Raw genomic sequence first — 13,576 nt, forward strand, 5'->3', positions numbered from 1 at the left:
ACCGAAGTCAACGAAAACCGAGGTATTACTGTATAGCAATTTTCGAAAGAGAAAAATGTCTATTGTTTTTTTTTTTAAATACCATTTCGAACTAGGTTTTGTGCTTTGTGCGTTTATCTTTTTAGAATATTTTTGAAAAACAATGCACAAGTTAAAAACGCACAAAATTAAGCCATTGGAATGTAGGAGGAGCCAGAATTTTTAGAAGACTGCTTCCCCAGACATCCCAGGAGAGCAATGGGGCACCCTAGGGAGCACTGCTGTGGACTTCATATAAATGCTTTCAGGTACATATCTCACCATTGCTCCCTTATCTTGTTTGCTGAGTCCTCCAAAACCCATATAAAAGCCACTACCCCCAACTGTACACCACTACTATAGCTCTTACGGGTGAAGGAGGAACCTACTGTATATGTGGGTACAGTGGGTTTCTGGTGAGTCTTAGAGGGCTCACAGTTTCCACCAGAATTGTAACGGGTAGGAGGAGGTATGAGCTTGGGCCCAACAGTCTACAGGGCACTGCAGCCAGCACTACACTACTACAGGGGCCTGCATGCTGTTCTAATGAACCTGGCTATAACATCTGAGGCTGTCATAGAGGCTGGTGAGTACTATTTTTATTCACATTTTTTGGAGTGGGAGGGGTGTCAGTGACCACTGGGAGAGTAAGGGGGTCATCCTTGAATCCCTTCCATGGTCATCTGGTTATTTAGGGCACTTTTATGTGTCTTATTCATTAGAAAAACAGGTCTAGACCAAAACATTGAAGATTTCACCCTAGACATTTTGATTTTGTTCCATTATGGCTGTAAAATGTCCAAGTGTTAGGCATACCCTAATCCTGCTTTTGAAACACCCCCATCATGCCCTCTTGTAATCTGGATGCACTGCAGACAAAATGCATAGATAGACGTCTGCAAAACAGGTTTCTAAAATACCAATTTAGACGTTTTGAGAAGAAATTCGTCCAAGTGGTACTTTATGACATTTTTGGATGTTTTTCTCTTTTGGAAATGAGCCCAAATAGCCTTGGGTTGGTTTTGGAGAATGGAGGAGAAGCAAGGCAATCACATGAGGAAAGATTGAGCAGGTTACAACTAAGAGAAGACAAGACTAAACTGGGGTCAATTAAAGGTAAAATGGCCTGTAATGTAGAGAAACAGCTGGAGAATATGACTGTAAGAAGGCGCTGGATTCATGAGAAGGATATTGTAGATGTGACATAACAAATCTATATGCCAAATTTAGCAAACCCAGCGTGAGTTGTCTTCCATGGTCCTCTCCAAGGGAGCAGTTCTTTAACTGGGCACTTATAAATAGGTACTCAGAGGGTGGATGGTAGGCGTCTACTTTATTTTATGGAATACTAGTGTAGCAGCAAAATTATGCACCCATAAGTTAGATAAGAGCACTTTCGCCAGCCATAGAGCTGGTGTGTGTGTGCACATAAGTTCTAAAGATACACACACATCTTATACTATTCTATAAGTTATGCACATAAATGTGAGTCCACTCATGCTCCACCCAGACCTCACCCATAGGTACAGCCACCTGTAAAATGTGCATTATGTAAGGTACATATGTATTTACAAAACAGTGGTTTGGGCAGAACTATGACACAGGCATTTCTTGTCGAAACGAGGCCATGTCTGGTCATTGTGATTGCTATACCTTTGGGTCTCTGAATAAGAGTACATCTTTGGATACTTCAGTAAAATCCATCTTAATTACATTGGACTTCTAAGTCTTCATTCCCATTCTGGTTCGTCACTGCTCTTTGTGTTCTTTTGTTCATCTAAGGAGATGGGTCCCCTACCCTCCTGTTGGTTTCTTCTTGAGGACTACAGCTGCTGCCATGTGAATGTGCTGCTCAAGAATATGAGCTTAGACAATTTGTTGCAGATATCGTCTGAGTTCTAAGGGCCCAGATGGGGCACAAACGGAAGAAAATAGCTTGTTTCAATTATTTTCTCATTCATATCTTTACTGGCACACAAATACGAATAAATCAAAGGCACAAGAGAGAGATGATATCACCTTTGCTCATGAAGACTAAAATTAGATCAAAGGATCTAACAAAGTAGTCGGGTAAAGACGAGACTTAGTCTTTTATTTTTATTTTTTTATTTGTAGCATTTGTATCCCACATTTTCCCACCCATTTGCAGGCTCAATGTGGCTTACATTTGCCGTTATGGCGATTGCCATTTCCGGATTTTAGATATGCACATGATTTTGAAATCAAGTGTGTACATACATGGTAGAAGAATGCATTGTGTGCTTGCGTACTTGTTAGCACGTGGTTTTGCAATCAAGTGCGTATGTATGTGGTAGAAGAATACATTGTGGTCTTGTGTAGGTGTCGGCTTTATGTAGTTGCTCAGATGATGGTATTATGGTGAGAGTAATAGTGTTGGGCAGTGGTTATGTCGTTTTGGTCTTATTCTTCGTTGTTGTTGTTTTGAAGTTGCAATATGGAAGGACTGCTAAACTCTCTTCCTCAGTCAGAATCCACTCATTCTTGTTGCAGGTCTCTGCTTTATATGAGGGAAGGGACATTTGTAGCCCTGGAAGTTGCATTGTTAAATGTTTCTTAGCCCTGTTAGAATAGATTCTTTGCAAGTTATGGCACTTTTATTTGACCAGTATGAACAATAGTCAAAGTTCATATTAAAGACCTCATAGATCCTTTCATTTTAATGTAGGACTTTTCAGAAAATTGATTTTCTGAAAAATTTCAGTATAGACAAATTACTGAAAATTTCCTATTTTAGACATTTTTAAATAGAAAAAATGTCTAAGGGTATGGCGACATTTCATAAATTCATAGGGATTATTAGCACAGCATAATTAATCTGTTAATATAATTCACACTTATTCCATAAATATACTGTGGTGTGATTTACTAATTTGTTCTGTTGGGTTTTCATGGCTGTGTGATGACTTTATGTAGATCTGGGGCACAATCTTGATGAATTTCAGAGTATTTACAGATGAAAATACACCAGTTTAGAAAAAAAAAAAAACTAGTTGGAACTGTTAATATAATGGTGCCATCTGGTGGTAAAAGACATACTAATGTCACAGATTGAAATTCGGGCTCTGTTATATATGTTAAGAAAACCACAGTGTGATTTGATATATAAAAAAATAGAGTATACTGGACTGTATTTACCCTTGGCACTTCAAAATAGTACTTTAAAACAGTAATCATGTGAAGTGTGAAGCTCTGATGTTTACTTCTAACAAAACAGTGTGGGGTCCTTTTACCAAACTGCAGTAAAAAGGGCCCTGTGGTAGCAGCGGGGACCATTTCGCCAGGGCTCTTTCTACCGCAGTGGGTAAAAAGCCACCCCCCCCAAAAAAAATTGCCCTGCAGTAAGATTACTCTTACTACGTGGCCATGCAGCAGGGAGCCCTTACTGCCACCCACTGAGATGGTGGTAAGGGCTTCCATGGTAACCGGGTGGTAACCGGACAGCATGTGGTGATGCCCGATTACTGATGGGTTAGCACTGTGGTAAAAATTCTAACAATATTTTACGACATGCCGGAAATGGCGCACGCTCGAACTGGAACTACTGCCGGTGGCTGCGTTGGGCCATGGTAGTTCCAGGTTGCTACACAGCAACCCTTTCATAAAAGGGCCCCTGTCCTGCTTATAATCGAATGAGAAAAACGCCCAAGTTCCGACCTAAATCGGGAGATGGACGTTTAGCTCACAAAAACGAATAACGCGGTATAATCAAAAGCCGAACTTGGACGTTTTCAACTGCACTCTATCGCGGAAGCGTACAAAGTTGACGGGGGCGTGTCGGAGGCGTGGTGAAGGCGGGACTGGGGCATGGTTATCACCCGAACAGAGATGGGCGCCTTTCGCCGATAATGGAAAAAAAGTATGCGTTTGTAGCTAGAATTTAGGGCACTTTTCCTGGACCCTGTTTTTTCACGAATAAGGCCCCAAAAAGTGCCCTAAATGACCAGATTACCACCAGAGAGAATCGGGGATGACCTCCCCTGACTCCCTCAGTGGTCACTAACCCCCTCCCACCACAAAAAATGATATTTCACAACTTTTTATTTTCACCCTCAAATGTCATACCCACCTCCCTGGCAGCAGTATGCAGGTCCCTGGAGCAGTTGTTAGGGGGTGCAGTGGACTTCAGGCAGGTGGACCCAGGCCCATCCCCCCCTACCTGTTACAATTGTGCTGCTTAATGCTTAGTCGTCCAACTCCCCCAAACCCACTGTACCCACATGTAGGTGCCCCCCTTCACCCCTTAGGGCTATAGTAATGGTGTAGACTTGTGGGCAGTGGGTTTTGAGGGGGATTTGGGGGGCTCAACACACAAGGGAAGGGTGCTATGCAACTGGGAGCTCTTTTACCTTTTTTTTTGTTTTTGTAAAAGTGCCCCCTAGGGTGCCCGGTTGGTGTCCTGGCATGTGAGGGGGACCAGTGCACTATGAATCCTGGCCCCTCACACGAACAAATGCCTTGCATTTATTCGTTTTTGAGCTGGGTGCTTTCATTTTCCATTATCACTGAAAAACAAAAACGCCCAGCTCACAAATTGTCGAATAAAACATGGACGTCTATTTTTTTCGAAAATACGGTTCGGTCCGCCCCTTCACGGACCTGTTCTCGGAGATAAACGCCCATGGAGATAGACGTTTTCGTTCGATTATGCCCCTCCATGAGTTCTAGTGATGCATTTAGTCCTTTTGAAAACTGTATTCTTCATAAGGAGGTGCAATGAACATTCTTTTTTTCATTTCTTTTGTAGATTGTTTTGTTTCTTTAAAAAACAAACACCTGAAAAATCCTAAACCCTCTCCCCACCAAAAAGAAAAAAAAATAGAAAGCGAAGTTCAACCTCCTTCCCAATCACCACAATTATTTGTAAAGTTCCTCTAAGCATGAAGTTAGCACCCACTGGTCCCCCATCCAACTCTTTAGCCTGCACATAAATGCACACTTTTCTTGAAGCCAAGGGTTGCTTATAATCACATGGTCTAGAGTGAGATATCTGCAAGGAATACTGTCAAAATGGGAAAGTTAGAATATCCTGATAGAAAGTGGTAAAGCTAGAAGTAGCCCATGTGCATTTAAACAAAATGAGTGATTCCAAATTATTCTTAAGAACTGCAAGGTAGCTTATGAATACAAATAACAAGCATGCTGATACTTTAAATTTCCTGTCTACAAATTTCAGGTTGTCTGCATATGTTAGCACAGTTCAGTGAAAAGGACAGACAATAGACAGAGGTGATGCCACAGCAACACCTACATTTCAAAGGCTCTAAATCTGATAATGGGTAAGAATTCCAGTGTCTTTATTGAGTCCTTCTGTGTCACTCTCAAAACGTTTGTTCTAATTTTGAAACTTTTCTTTCCTGTGTGCTCCAGAAGTATTCCAGAGTACTGATAGAATTGAAAAATGAACTTCCAGAACTATTGTTAGTAATATGTAATTAATCTTTAAAATCAAGCATGGTACCGGAAGATTGGAGGGTAGCCAATTTAATTCCGATTTTTAAAAAAATTTCCAGAAGTGATCCTGGAAATTATAGACCGGTGATCCTGATGCTGGTGCCGGGCAAAATGGTAGAGACTATTAGAAAGTACAAAGTTACAGAGCATATTCAAAAGCATGGATTAATGAGACATTGGATGTAGTGAAGAGAAATCTTGCCTCACCAATCTACTACATTTCTTTGAAGGGGTGAACAAACATGTGGATAAAGGTGAGACGGTTGACATTGTGTACCTGGATTTTCAAAAGGTATTTGATAAAGTACCTAGTGAAAGACTCCAGAGGAAATTGGAGAGTCATGGGATAGGAAGTAGTGTTCTATTGTGGATTAAAAACTGGTTAAAAGAAAACAGAGAGTAGGTTAAATGGTCAGTACTCTCAATAGAGAATGGTAGATAGTGGGGTTCCCCAGGGGTCTGTGCTGGGACCACTGCTTTTTAACATATTTATACATTATCTACAGATGAGAGTAACTAGTGAGGTAATTACATTTGCTGACGACACAAAGTTATTCAAAGTTGTTAAATCGCAAGAGGACTGTGAAAAATTATAAGAGGACCTTACGAGACTAGGAGACTTTGCATCCAAATGGCAGATGACATTTAATGTGAACAAGTGGAAAGTGATGCATGTGAGAAAGTTACGTGATGCAAGGTTCCATATTAGGAGTCACTGACCAGGAAAGGGATCTAGGTATCTTTGTTGATGATACGTTGAAACCCTCTGCTCAGTGTGCTGTGGCAGCTAAGAAAGCGCACAGAATGTTGAGTATTATTAGGAAAGGGATGGAAAACAAACACAAGGATGTTATAATGCCATTGTATCGCTCCATGGTGCGACCGCACCTTGAGTATTGTGTCCAATTCTGGTCGCCGCATCTCAAAAAAGATATAAAGGAATTAGAGAAGGTGCAGAGAAGGGCGACGAAAATAATAAAGGGAATGGAATGACTTCCCTATGAGGAAAGGCTGAGAAGGTTAGGGCTCTTCAGCTTGGAGAAAAGGCGGCTGAGGGGTGATATGATAGAAGTCTACAAGATAATGAGCGGATTAGAGCGGACAGATGTGAAGCATTTGCTTACACTTTCAAACAGCAACAACAAAACCAGGGGACACAAGATGAAGCTAGAATATGGTAGATTAAAACAAATAGGAGAAAGTTTTTCTTTACTCAGCATGTAGTTAGACTCTGGAACTCGTTGCCGGAGAATGTAGTGACAGCAGCTGGCCTTACGGAATTTAAAGGGGGTTTGGACAGATTTCTGAGGGAAAGGTCCATTGAACATTATTAATTTTTTTTTTTTTTTTGGGGGGGGGGGGGGGGTTGCTGGGTTCTTGAAGCCTGGATTGGCCGCTGTCGGAGACAGGATGCTGGTCTTGATGGACCCTTGGTCTTTTCCCAGTATGGCGGTGCTTATGTACTTACGTACAAAATTCCTACTGAACCCATATATAGGTGACACCTGCAGGCATAAGGGCTATTGTAGTGGTGTACAGTTGGATACAGTACATTTTTTTCTATTCTCGGAGGACTCACCAATATAAGGGGGTTATGATGTAATGTGTACTTGGGACCTTTTATGTGAAGTTCATCGCAATGCCCCCTAGTCTGCCCCATTAGTCTGCTGGGTTGTCTGTGTGGCCAGTTTAGTAAGACTGCTAGCTCCCAGACATCCCAATGTCTTTTTTTTTGTGCATTTTTCTCTTTGACAAATTTTTGTGTGAAAATGACCCTTAAAGAAAGATGCACTGAGCACAAAAATGTCGAAAATAGGGTGATTTTTGAACCAAAAAATATTTGTTTTTCTGCTTGAAAATGATCATGTTTGGCACTGGATTTTTAGATTTTTTTTGCAAAATGTCCAAAATCAGATTTGGAAATCATCAAAAATGCCCCTCTAAATATAAAATCAAACAACAAACAGCAAACTTCACTATCCATCTGTCATCAAATAGCCAGTACATCAGGTGTATGCCAAGGCAAATAAGCTTTTAGCCTCCTTTCAAATACATCAAAGGATGACAAAAGATGTAAAGTACCTGGAAGTTTGTTCCAAAATGAGGGTCCAATAATTGACATTGCAATATGGCTGATAATTGAATAGTATACGGGTTACCATATGGCTCCATAAAAAGGAGGACACATTGATCCAGTCTAGGTTTTGCTTCCATTGAAAGCAATGGAAGTAAAACCCAGACTGGTTCAATCTGTCCTCCTTTTTCTGGAGCCATATGGTAACCCTTGAGACATCATTAATTGTTTTGCACCAGTGGACCACAAGGGATGAGTAGGGTCATAAAGCTCAAAGTCTTAAAAACAAGTGTCATCAATTTGTACTGTGCCCTGAACTGTATTGGGAGTCAATGTAAAGCTTTCATTGAACTAGTCACATAATCAATTCATCAGCACATTGTATTATCTCCAAGGCCTGCAAACAAGAAAAGACAATCCAATATGCAAACTCTTACACTAATCCAATCTAGTCAGAACAAGACTTTGCACAACTACACAAAAATCTAATGATGGAATCATGGGTTTACTCATGCAATTGATAAAAGCATCCCTGAACAACTCTAGCAATGCAAGCATTAAAATTCAACTGTGAATCTATTATCACTCCAAAGCTGGTAATCTGTTCCTTAATAACTATGGTAAAATCGCAAAATTGAACAGGATTCAGCATTCCAGTACTTCCCCCTCCCCCTTTTTTCATGAAAATTTTGACGAAGATGAAGTTTGTAGCCTTAGGGCGAATCAGCAAAGCCGGACGACGTACATAACAGCACTGCTTGAAAAAGGTGGATACCAGCTGGCGGTGGTAGTTCAACAGCCGTTGTCTACTAGCAGCAGGAGTGAGCACAGTCATACTTAACGGACTGGAAGAGATAAATGAATCGCATTACATGGGGCAGTGGGATGTTAGTATCTAGATCAGGCTTATTCAGAACTACTACAGGTTTTTGGAAAACAAAGTTGGGATTCTTTTTCTCACAGTAGTTGTGGTTATTTATTTATTGAACTTTTTTTTTTGAGAAACCAATGATTTTTCTTTATAGAGGTTTTTTTTTTACATTGGTTTGTTTTTTTACCCGGTTGAATAACAATATTGGGACTAGTGATAAAAATGTGCTCCAAATATAGTGAAGGCACTCTTTGAAGGAGCAACTGTTCTGTTTACAATTGCCAGGCTTGGAAGCTTTGAGGTCCGTGGTTAATTAATTATTTGATTTTTACACACTGTGAGAGAAACAACCAAAGTTCTAACTGGTTTAGAAATGATTAGTAATTGTATTAATATTGTGCCATGAAAAACCTGCTTAAATTGAACCCCACCAAAACTAAGGTTCTTTGATTCTCCATCTCTATGTTGTCTATTCCAAATTCTATACCGTTGATAGGAAGGAAATATTTGAAAGTGAAGAGAGAAATGAAGGTACTAGGTGTCGTATTGGATTCACCTTTTACTTTTGATTAAAAATTTATGGAGACGCACTTTCTATTGTTTAAAACAATTGCATTTAGTTAGACCCTATTTTTTTTTTAATACACTGTGCACTGATAGTCCAGATGTTGGTTTTACCACATCTGGACTACTGTAACTCTCTGTATATAGGATTAAAAGTGTTAAACTTTTGCATAAACTTCAGCTAATTCAGAATACCGCAGTTCAATTGATATTTGTTAAAAAAAACTTGACAGTGTATCTTTATATTTTGAGAAACTCTACTGACTTCCGGTGAAGGAACGCATTACTTTTAAGTTTTATATGGAAATACATCTGGATTACTTATTCAAGTATTTTCAAATCTCTTTTTTTTCATCAACTAGATTGTGTGATTCCTTCCTATTAAAGTTTCCTGCTTTTAAAGATATTTGATTTAAACAACACTTTGATGTTTTAATCTCTTATCGAGCACTTACAAGTTGAGCAGAATTACATGAGGAAGGGGGAGCCTATTCCGAAAGGATGGGCTCCATCTTAACCAGAGTGGGACCAGGCTGCTGGCATCGGCGTTTAAGAAGGAGATAGAGCAGCTTTTAAACTAGAAATGGGGGGAAGGCCGACAGTCGCTCAAAAGAGCATGGTTCGGGATAAGGTATCTTTCAAAGATATCACCATAACAGGGAAGATAGAGTATCCTGATAGTGAGGTTGCAAAAGAGATTGTAGTAGATCGGGTATCTTTAAATAACAATAAAAATCAGACAAAAGATTGCCAATTAATACTGTCAAGTACTAAGCATGATGTACTTAGGAACAACAAACATAGTTTGAAATGTCTATATGCGAATGCCAGGAGCCTAAGAAATAAGATGGGGGAGTTGGAATATATTGCACTAAATGAAAAATTAGATATAATAGGCATCTCTGAGACCTGGTGGAAGGAGGATAACCAGTGGGACACTGTCATACCGGGGTACAAATTATATCGTAGTGATAGGGTGAATCGGATTGGTGGAGGGGTAGCATTGTATATTAACGAGAGCCTTGAATCAAATAGATTGAAAATTCTGCAGGAAACAAAACACTCCTTGGAATCACTGTGGATTGAAATTCCATGTGCAAAGGGGAAAAGGATAGTGATAGGAGTGTACTACCGTCCGCCTGGCCAGGACGAACAGACGGATGCGGAAATGTTAAAGGAAATCAGGGACGCAAACAAACTGGGCAACACAATAATAATGGGGATTTCAATTACCCGCATATAGACTGGGTTAATGTAACATCTGTACACGCAAGGGACATAAGATTTCTTGATGAAATCAAGGACAGCTTCATGGAACAGCTAGTTCAGGAGCCGACAAGAGAAGGAAAAATACTAGACTTAGTCCTTAGTGGTGCTCATGATCTAGTGCAAGGGGTAACGATACGAGGGCCGCTTGATAACAGTGATCATAATATGATCGGTTTTGATATTGGCATTGAAGGAAGTGAAACTAGGAAATCAAGTACGCTAGCGTTTAACTATAGAAAAGGTGATTACGACAAAATGAGAAAAATGGTGAAAAAAAGACTGAAAGGAGCAGCTCGCAGAGTAAAAAACTTGCATCAGGCGTGGATGCTGTTTAAAAACACCATCCTGGAGGTTCAGGACAAATATATTCCACGTATTAGAAAAAAGGGAAAAAAGACTAAACGTCAGCCGGCGTGGCTAAACAGTAAGATAAAGAAAATCATTAGAGCCAAAAAACAATCCTTCAGAAAGTGGAGAAGAGAACCAACTGAAAGTAACAGGATAGATCATAAGGAATGCCAAGCCAAATGCAAAGCGGAGATAAGGAGGGCAAAAAAGGACTTTGAGAAGAAATTAGCGTTGGAAGCAAAAATACATAGTAAAAATTTTTTTAGATACATTAAAAGCAGGAAACCGGCCAAAGAGTCGGTTGGGCCGCTGGACGAAAATGGTGTTAAAGGGGCGATCAACGAGGACAAAGCCGTAGCGGAGAAATTAAATGAATTCTTTGCTTCGGTCTTCACCGAGGAGGATTTGGGGGGGACACCGGTGCCGGAAAGAATATTTGAAGCGGGGGAGTCGGAGAAACTAAACAAATTCTCTGTAACCTTGGAGGATGTAATGGGTCAGTTCAGCAAGCTGAAGAGTAGTAAATCACCGGGACCTGATGGTATTCATCCCAGAGTATTAATAGAACTAAAAAATGAACTTGCGGAGCTACTGTTAGAAATATGCAATCTGTCCCTAAAATCGAGTGTAGTACCGGAAGACTGGAGGGTAGCCAATGTTACTCCGATTTTTAAGAAGGGTTCCAGAGGAGATCCGGGAAATTATAGACCGGTGAGTCTGACGTCGGTGCCGGGCAAGATGGTGGAGGCTATTATTAAGAATAAAATTGCAGAGCATATACAAAAACATGGACTGATGAGACAAAGTCAGCACGGATTTAGTGAAGGGAAGTCTTGCCTCACCAATCTAATGCATTTTTTTGAGGGGGTAAGCAAACATGTGGACAATGGGGAGCCGGTTGATATTGTATATCTGGATTTTCAGAAGGCGTTTGACAAAGTGCCGCACGAAAGACTCCTGAAGAAATTGCAGAGTCATGGAATCAGAGGTAGGGTATTATTATGGATTAAGAACTGGTTGAAAGATAGGAAGCAGAGAGTAGGATTGCGTGGCCAGTATTCTCAGTGGAGGAGGGTAGTTAGTGGGGTCCCGCAGGGGTCTGTGCTGGGTCCGTTGCTTTTTAATGTATTTATAAATGACCTAGAGATGAGAATAACTAGTGAGGTAATTAAATTCGCCGATGACACAAAATTATTCAGGGTCGTCAAGTCGCAGGAGGAATGTGAACGATTACAGGAGGACCTTGCGAGACTGGGAGAATGGGCGTGCAAGTTGCAGATGAAGTTCAATGTTGACAAGTGCAAAGTGATGCATGTGGGTAAGAGGAACCCGAATTATAGCTACGTCTTGCAAGGTTCCGCGTTAGGAGTTACGGATCAAGAAAGGGATCTGGGTGTCGTCGTCGATGATACGCTGAAACCTTCTGCTCAGTGTGCTGCTGCGGCTAGGAAAGCGAATAGAATGTTGGGTGTTATTAGGAAGGGTATGGAGTCCAGGTGTGCGGATGTTATAATGCCGTTGTATCGCTCCATGGTGCGACCGCACCTGGAGTATTGTGTTCAGTACTGGTCTCCGTATCTCAAAAAAGATATAGTAGAATTGGAAAAGGTACAGCGAAGGGCGACGAAAATGATAGTGGGGATGGGACGACTTTCCTATGAAGAGAGGCTGAGAAGGCTAGGGCTTTTCAGCTTGGAGAAGAGACGGCTGAGGGGAGATATGATAGAAGTGTATAAAATAATGAGTGGAATGGATCGGGTGGATGTGAAGCGACTGTTCACGCTATCCAAAAATACTAGGACTAGAGGGCATGAGTTGAAGCTACAGTGTGGTAAATTTAAAACGAATCGGAGAAAATTTTTCTTCACCCAACGTGTAATTAGACTCTGGAATTCGTTGCCGGAGAATGTGGTACGGGCGGTTAGCTTGACGGAGTTTAAAAAGGGGTTAGATAGATTCCTAAAGGACAAGTCCATAGACCGCTATTAAATGGACTTGGAAAAATTCCGCATTTTTAGGTATAACTTGTCTGGAATGTTTTTACGTTTGGGGAGCGTGCCAGGTGCCCTTGACCTGGATTGGCCACTGTCGGTGACAGGATGCTGGGCTAGATGGACCTTTGGTCTTTCCCAGTATGGCACTACTTATGTACTTATGTACTTATAATACTTTTTTTAAAATGTTAGTTGAATACTGTAATATGCGATTTGAGTATGTATTTCCTCATTAAGTGATGAGTTACTTTATAACATTAAACACCTTGAACCTCCCATTGGGATAAGTACAGTCTACAAATTAAAATACAGAATAGAATAAAAATCAAAATCATCAACATCTTGTGTTAAAAGCACTTATTGAAGAACTGCTCCTGCTACCCAGATAAATATCACTAAAACAGATATTCGGCAGTACAATCCCTCGGATGCTATATAAGGTGCAGTGAGTAGCACGTGTTAAATTGTGCGCATGGCCAATTTATGCATGCTACTTAATTGAGTAATGAGCCAATCAGTAATGCTAATTGGCTGATAATAACCAATTATCATCACTAATTGGCAATAACTGGAATTTACACATGCTTGTTTTTAGGCATATTCTAAAAAGGCACATGCAAATTCTAATACTCATAGCTGAAAAGGGGGCATGAACATGGGAGGTGTGTGGGCATGTTGAAGGCCTTACTCGAATTTACATGTGTTGTTATAGAATTCGGGGGAACACACATTTAGGCTCAGGTATTTACACCAGGTTTTCAGTGGCATAAATGGCCGTGCCTAAATATAGGCGTGTTCCCTGGTCCTATGCGCTATTTTATACACCACGCCTAAGTTATATAGAATAGTTATTAGATTGTAAGCTCTTTGAGCAGGGACTGTCTTTCTTCTATGTTTGTGCAGTGCTGCGTACGCCTTGTAGCGCTATAGAAATGCTAAATAGTAGTAGTAGTAGTAGTAATAGTT

The sequence above is a fragment of the Microcaecilia unicolor genome, chromosome 7 (assembly GCF_901765095.1).
Source record: "Microcaecilia unicolor chromosome 7, aMicUni1.1, whole genome shotgun sequence".
Classification (NCBI taxonomy): Eukaryota; Metazoa; Chordata; class Amphibia; order Gymnophiona; family Siphonopidae; genus Microcaecilia; species Microcaecilia unicolor.